At 44.5% G+C, this 6,577-nt stretch overlaps 1 protein-coding gene across 2 annotated transcripts in view; it reads left to right on the top strand.

The window, feature by feature from the left end:
- Positions 1 to 5,214: 5,214 nt before the first annotated feature.
- The window catches only part of TEX52 (testis expressed 52), a 79,604-nt gene continuing 78,241 nt past the window's right edge, over positions 5,215 to 6,577 (top strand). For both annotated transcript variants that reach the window (XM_068272907.1, XM_068272908.1), the window contains exon 1: positions 5,215 to 5,411. The gene's annotated coding sequence lies outside the window, so the exon portion shown is untranslated. The remainder of the gene's footprint in view (positions 5,412 to 6,577) is intronic.

Genomic DNA, 6,577 nt, shown 5'->3' with positions numbered 1-6,577 from the left:
GCGGCGAAAGAGGGTCCCCCCAGCCGCCTGAGCCCAGCGTAGCCGGAACAAAAAGTTCCGGCCAGCGCTAAGGGCTGGATCGGAGGCGGCTGACGTCAGGACATCGGCTGACGTCCATGACGTCACTCCGCTCGTCGCTATGGCGACGATCTAAGCAAAACAAGGAAGGCCGCTCATTGCGGCCTTCCTTGTTTATTCTGGGCGCCGGAGGCGATCGGAAGAACGCCTCCGGAGCGCCCTCTAGTGGGCTTTCATGCAGCCAACTTTCAGTTGGCTGCATGAAATAGTTTTTTTTTAATTAAAAAAAAACCCTCCCGCAGCCTCCCTGGCGATCTCAATAGAACGCCGGGGAGGTTAACAGCTGGAGAGCCAAGTTTGCAGATCACTGCAGTAGGACAATGTTGTTTACTTAACCTTTCACCAACCCTTGCTAATATTAGTTACAAACATTAGCCAGTTAATGGCAGACCATTCATTTCAATTACATGGCAGGTTTGTTGCATCACTTACATTCAATTCAAGAACTTTGTCATTGTGTAACGCAACGAAATTACCTTTCATGACAACCCCACGGTGCATATAGGGAACATGGTAACAAAAGTAGGAAGAGACGAAATTATACAGCGACCTAAGGATTCTTCATCCTTAGCAGTGCTGCTCAGCAAGATTTCGGATATCCGAGTTACCCAGATAATCCAAACTTTTTCCACTATCCAAACTTTGAATAGCAATTCGGATATTTTTTAAAATCCAAATAGACTATCCGAGCAAACTCTGATTTCCCATCTGAAATCCGGGCGGATAGTAAGCTCAGATATCCGAGCAGAAGCTAAAATCCCCTTCAATGGCAAAAATTCCTTTCGAAGAGAGAGAGATGATGCCACATGCCTCATTTACCCTAAAAAACGGTTTACAAGCAATTTAAAGCCCACTTCCGGATATCTGAATCCGGGCGGATATCTGGGATACTGGGCAAAAAAAGTGGGATCAGCGCATCACCAGGCCGCCTCTGAATGGCCCCAGCTCAGAGATGCGCTGAGCCCCCCCAGAAACTGCAAACGCACCTTGAACCCAAACAGAGGCTCTGCATATACACCAAAGGAAAACTATTAAGTGGGAGCAGCTGACCAGAAATAAATAAATCAAACATAGCAAAGAAATGAACAGCGCTACTTAAAAACAGATGAGTGCTTACCTGCAAAAAAGTGCACACCCCACTCATGGGATTCAAATACACAATGAGCATACACATGACCTGTCTACCACTTGGAGGATGTTAGTTTCACTAACAATTTGCAATTTGTTAGGTACTTGTCCCTCCCACTGTCGAAGAAGTCTTTCCTCCATGGGAGGGGACCTAACACTAACTTAATTCTACCTATGCATATGCATAGCCTGGGCGCGCTACCAGTAAAATTGAGACAAAAAGGAGGAAAGACTTCTTCGACAGTGGGAGGGACAAGTACCTAACAAATTGCAAATTGTTAGTGAAACTAACATCCTCCAAGTGGTAGACAGGTCATGTGTATGCACATTGTGTATTTGAATCCCATGAGTGGGGTGTGCACTTTTTTGCAGGTAAGCACTCATCTGTTTTTAAGTAGCGCTGTTCATTTCTTTGCTATATCTGGGATACTGGGTTCGGATATCCGATTCGGATTCCAAAATTCCAAACTTGGGTATCCGGATCCGAATTCAATCCAGATTTTGAAAAGGGGTATCCAAGCAGCACTGATCCTTAGGCCACTTTCCCAGTCTGCATTGTGCTGGGTTTTCCTGCACAGGAAAATGGTTCACAGTCTTGCCATTTTCTGGTGTTTCAAAAAAAATACAGAAGAATACCTATTATCCGGCACAGGCGGGCATTGCCGGATGTGTTCTTGCCCATTGCTTGAGAACCTCCGGGCTTGGTTCACACACAAAAAGGTGTCTTGACAGTTGGCATCAGTTTTGCATGTGTTTCTACTGCTGTGGTCACACAAATCTGTATATTTCCAGTCCACTCAGGTAAAACTGATGCATAACTGACACGACAGGCCAGTACTGAACCAGACTGGAAATGTACAATTTATGTGTGAACCAGACCTTACACTTCCTGCATCTCTCAGCAGCTTTCCTGCATCTCTGTAGAGTTCCCAAAGCATGCATGTGGCCCAATGTGGGTCGGGTGATGTGCCAAGACCCGTACATGGATGCAGGAAGTGTAGCAGGTGGTACCCAGATGTTTTCAAGTTGTTTCTGCTGCGCACCACTCAGCTAAATACAAGTCCTGCCCACTTTAGTGTAATTACAATCATAATTTAATATGGATCCTAATCTCTTCTGAGGGCTGGAACCCACTAGAGTGCTTTGTTGACTGTTTAGAGAGCACTTAAAATCACTAGCGTTTTTCCCTGAATGTGCTGCCAATATAAATAAATGTAACCATTTCCACAGTAGCGATTGTAATTAGCAAAATCGCAGGACATGCAGCATTTTGGGAGCGTTTGCGTTTCAATGTAAAGTATTGAAGCACTGGCAAATGGCTCATGAATCGCTACACATAGCGATTTGTGTGCAATTTTAAATTACTGCAAACTGTAAAAAAAAATTTGAAAAGACAATCCGAATTAAAATCACTACACAATCGCTGGCAAAAAGCTTACACTTTTGAAAATCTGTACCAAAATTGCCAGAAAGTGCTCATGAAATCTCTTACAAAACGCTACTTTAAAAATGCTAGCAATTTGTAGTGAGTTCCAGGCCTGAATGATAATTATTTGTTTTTCTTTGTTTGTTGGTTCTTGGAAGAACCTTGATGTATAAACACCTATACAGTGCATCTGGAAAGAATTCAGTGCATCACTTTTTCTACGTTTTATGTTACAAACCTTATTCTAAAATGAATTAACCACTTGAGGACCGTGGGCTTTACACCCCTTAAGGACCGGCCACTTTTTTTCCATTCAGACCACTGCAGCTTTCACGGTTTATTGCTCGCTCATACAACCTACCACCTAAATGAATTTTGCCTCCTTTTCTTGTCACTAATAAAGCTTTCTTTTGGTGCTAGTTGATTGCTCCTGCGATTTTTACTTTTTATTATATTCATCAAAAAAAGACATGAATTTTGGCAAAAAATGATTAAAGTAAAATTTCTGTATACATGCAGCGCGAAAAATGTGGACAAACATGTTTTTGATTAAAAAAAAACCATTCAGTGTATATTTATTGGTTTGGGTAAAAGTTATAGCGTTTACAAACTATGGTGCAAAAAGTGAATTTTCCCATTTTCAAGCATCTATGACTTCTCTGACCACCTGTCATGTTTCATGAGGGGCTAGAATTCCAGGATAGTATAAATACCCCCCAAATGACCCCATTTTGGAAAGAAGACATCCCAAAGTATTCACTGAGAGGCATAGTGAGTTCATAGAAGATATTCATTTTTGTCACAAGTAAGCGGAAAATGACACTTTGTGACAAAAAAAAAAAGGTTACCATTTCTTCTAACTTGCGACAAAAAAAATGAAATCTGCCACGGACTCACCATGCCCCTCTTTGAATACCTTGGAGTGTCTACTTTCCAAAATGGGGTCATTTGTGGGGTGTGTTTACTGTCCTCGCATTTTGGGGGGTGCTAATTTGTAAGCACCCCTGTAAAGCCTAAAGTTGCTCATTGGACTTTGGGCCCCTTAGCGCAGTTAGGCTGCAAAAAAGTGCCACACATGTGGTATTGCCGTATTCAGGAGAAGTAGTATAATGTGTTTTGGGGTGTATTTTTACACATACCCATGCTGGGTGGGAGAAATCTCTCTGTAAATGACAATTTTTTAATTTTTTTTTACACACCATTGTCCATTTACAGAGATCTTTCTCCCACTCAGCATGGGTATGTGTACAAATACACCCCAAAACACATTATACTACTTCTCCTGAGTACGGCGATACCACGTGTGGCACTTTTTTGCACCCTAACTGCGCTAAGGGGCCCAAAGTCCAATGAGTACCTTTAGGATTTCACAGGTCATTTTGAGAAATTTCGTTTCAAGACTACTCCTCACGGTTTAGGGCCCCTAAAATGCCAGGACAGTATAGGAACCCCACAAATGACCCCATTTTAGAAAGAAGACACCCCAAGGTATTCCGTTAGGAGTATGGTGAGTTCATAGAAGTTTTTATTTTTTTTTCACAAGTTTGTGAAAAAAAAACAATAAGTCAATTTCCGCTAACTTGTGAAAAAAAAATAAAAACTTCTATGAACTCACCATACTCCTAACGGAATACCTTGGGGTGTCTTCTTTCTAGAATGGGGTCATTTGTGGGGTTCCTATACTGCCCTGGCATTTTAGGGGCCCTAAACCGTGAGGAGTAGTCTTGAAACCAAATGTCGCAAAATGACCTGTGCAATCCTAAAGGTACTCATTGGACTTTGGGCCCCTTAGCGTACTTAGGGTGTAAAAAAGTGCCACACATGTGGTACCGCCGTACTCAGGAGAAGTAGTATACCGTATATACTCGGATACAAGTCGACCTCATGTATAAGTCGACCCCAATATTTGACCCTCTTAAACAGGAATTTATTAATTACTCAAATATAAGTCGGTGCAGCAAAGTTAAGGGCTGTGTGGCCCTTCTAGCAGTGTGGCCCCTTTGTCCCCCTGGCTGTGTGGCCCCTCTAGTTGTGTGTCATCTGTGTCCCACTGGCTGTGTGGCCCGTTTCCCCTGGCTGTGTGGCCCCTGTTTCCCCTGGCTGTGTGGCTTCTGCTGTGTGGCCCCTGTTTCCCCTGGCTGTGTGGCTTCTGCTGTGTGGCCCCTGTTTCCCCTGGCTGTGTGGCCCCTGTTTCCCCTGGCTGTGTGGCTTCTGTGTCCCCCAGGCTGTGTGGCCTCTGTGTCCGCCTGGCTGTGTGGCTCCTGCTGTGAGGCCCCTGTGTCCCCCTGCCTGTGCAGTCACTGGTGGGCAATAGCTATTCCCCTGTGTCCCCTTCCCAGCAGTGTTAGCAGACAGCTTGCTAAAAAGCCCCCCTCCCTCCCACCACCATGCAAAGAGGCCTCTTCTCTCTACCTCTCCCCCCTCTGTGTGATCACTGAAGCCAGCAATCACTCACTGAGCTATCCCGCGCTGCAAAGCAGACAGTTTACTGAAAATCCCTCTCCCTCCCACCAGCCACAACCACGCAAAGGAGCCTCTTATCTCTATCTCTCCCCCGTGTAATTGCTAAAGTGGAAGCTTCAAACTCACACTAATTCATCCGAGCACAGCTCTCTTCTGCCTGTAGTCACGCTGACTGGGCTGTATGCATAAGCTACAGCTCCCGATGTAATGTGATACATGAAGTCACATGACATCGGGGCTCGTAGCTGTGAGCTGATGCACACACAGCCCAGCCAGCGTGACTACAGGGAGAAGAGCGCTGTGCTCCGATGGATTAGTGAGTGAGAAGCTTCCACTTTAGCGATTACACAGGGGGGAGAAATAGTGACAAGAGGCTCCTTTGCATGGTGGTGGGAGGGAGGGGGATTTTCAATAAACTGTCTGCTTAACATTACAGGAAGGGGGAGAGAAAGAGGTGCCTCCCCATTCCTGGCTATAAGTGGGGAAATTTTGGACTATCTCGAGTATAAGGCGACCCCCCCACTTTTATACTTTGAGTCAGTCCAAAATTTCTCGACTTATAGCCGAGTATATACGGTAATGTGTTTTGGGGTGTATTTTTACACATACCCATGCTAAGTGGGAGAAATATCTCTGTAAATGACAATTGTTTGATTTTTTGTTTACACACAATTGTCCATTTACATAGAAATTTCTCCCACCCAGCATGGGTATGTGTAAAAATACACCCCAAAACACATTATACTACTTTTCCTGAGTACGGCGGTACCACATGTGTGACACTTTTTTGCAGCCTAGGTGCGCTAAGGGGCCCAACGTCCTATTCACAGGTCATTTTGAGGCATTTGTTTTCTAGACTACTCCTCGCGGTTTAGGGCCCCTAAAATGCCAGGGCAGTATAGGAACCCCACAAGTGACCCCATTTTAGAAAGACATCCCAAGGTATTCCGTTAGGTGTATGGCAAGTTCATAGAAGATTTTATTTTTTGTCACAAGTTAGTGAAAAATGACACTTTGTGAAAAAAAAACAAAAATCAATTTCCGCTAACTTTTGACAAAAAATAAAATCTTCTATGAACTCGTCATACACCTAACAGAATACCTTGGGATGTCTTTTTCTAAAATGGGGTCACTTGTGGGGTTCCTATACCGCCCTGGCATTTTACGGGCCCAAAACCGTGAGTAGTCTGGAAACCAAATGTCTCAAAATGACTGTTCAGAGGTATAAGCATCTGCAAATTTCGATGACAGGTGGTCTATGAGGGGGTGAATTTTGTGGAACCGGTCATAAGCAGGGTGGCTTTTTAGATGACCGGTTGTATTGGGCCTGATCTGATGAATAGGAGTGCTGGGGGGGGTGACAGGAGGTGATTGATGGGTGTCTCAGGGGGTGGTTAGAGGGGAAAATAGATGCAATCAATGCACTGGGGAGGTGATCGGAAGGGGGTCTGAGGGGGATCTGAGGGTTTGGCAGAGCGATCA

This window comes from Hyperolius riggenbachi, chromosome 3 (assembly GCF_040937935.1).
Source record: "Hyperolius riggenbachi isolate aHypRig1 chromosome 3, aHypRig1.pri, whole genome shotgun sequence".
NCBI lineage: Eukaryota > Metazoa > Chordata > Amphibia > Anura > Hyperoliidae > Hyperolius > Hyperolius riggenbachi.
This window is presented reverse-complemented; position numbering and strand designations above follow the sequence as displayed.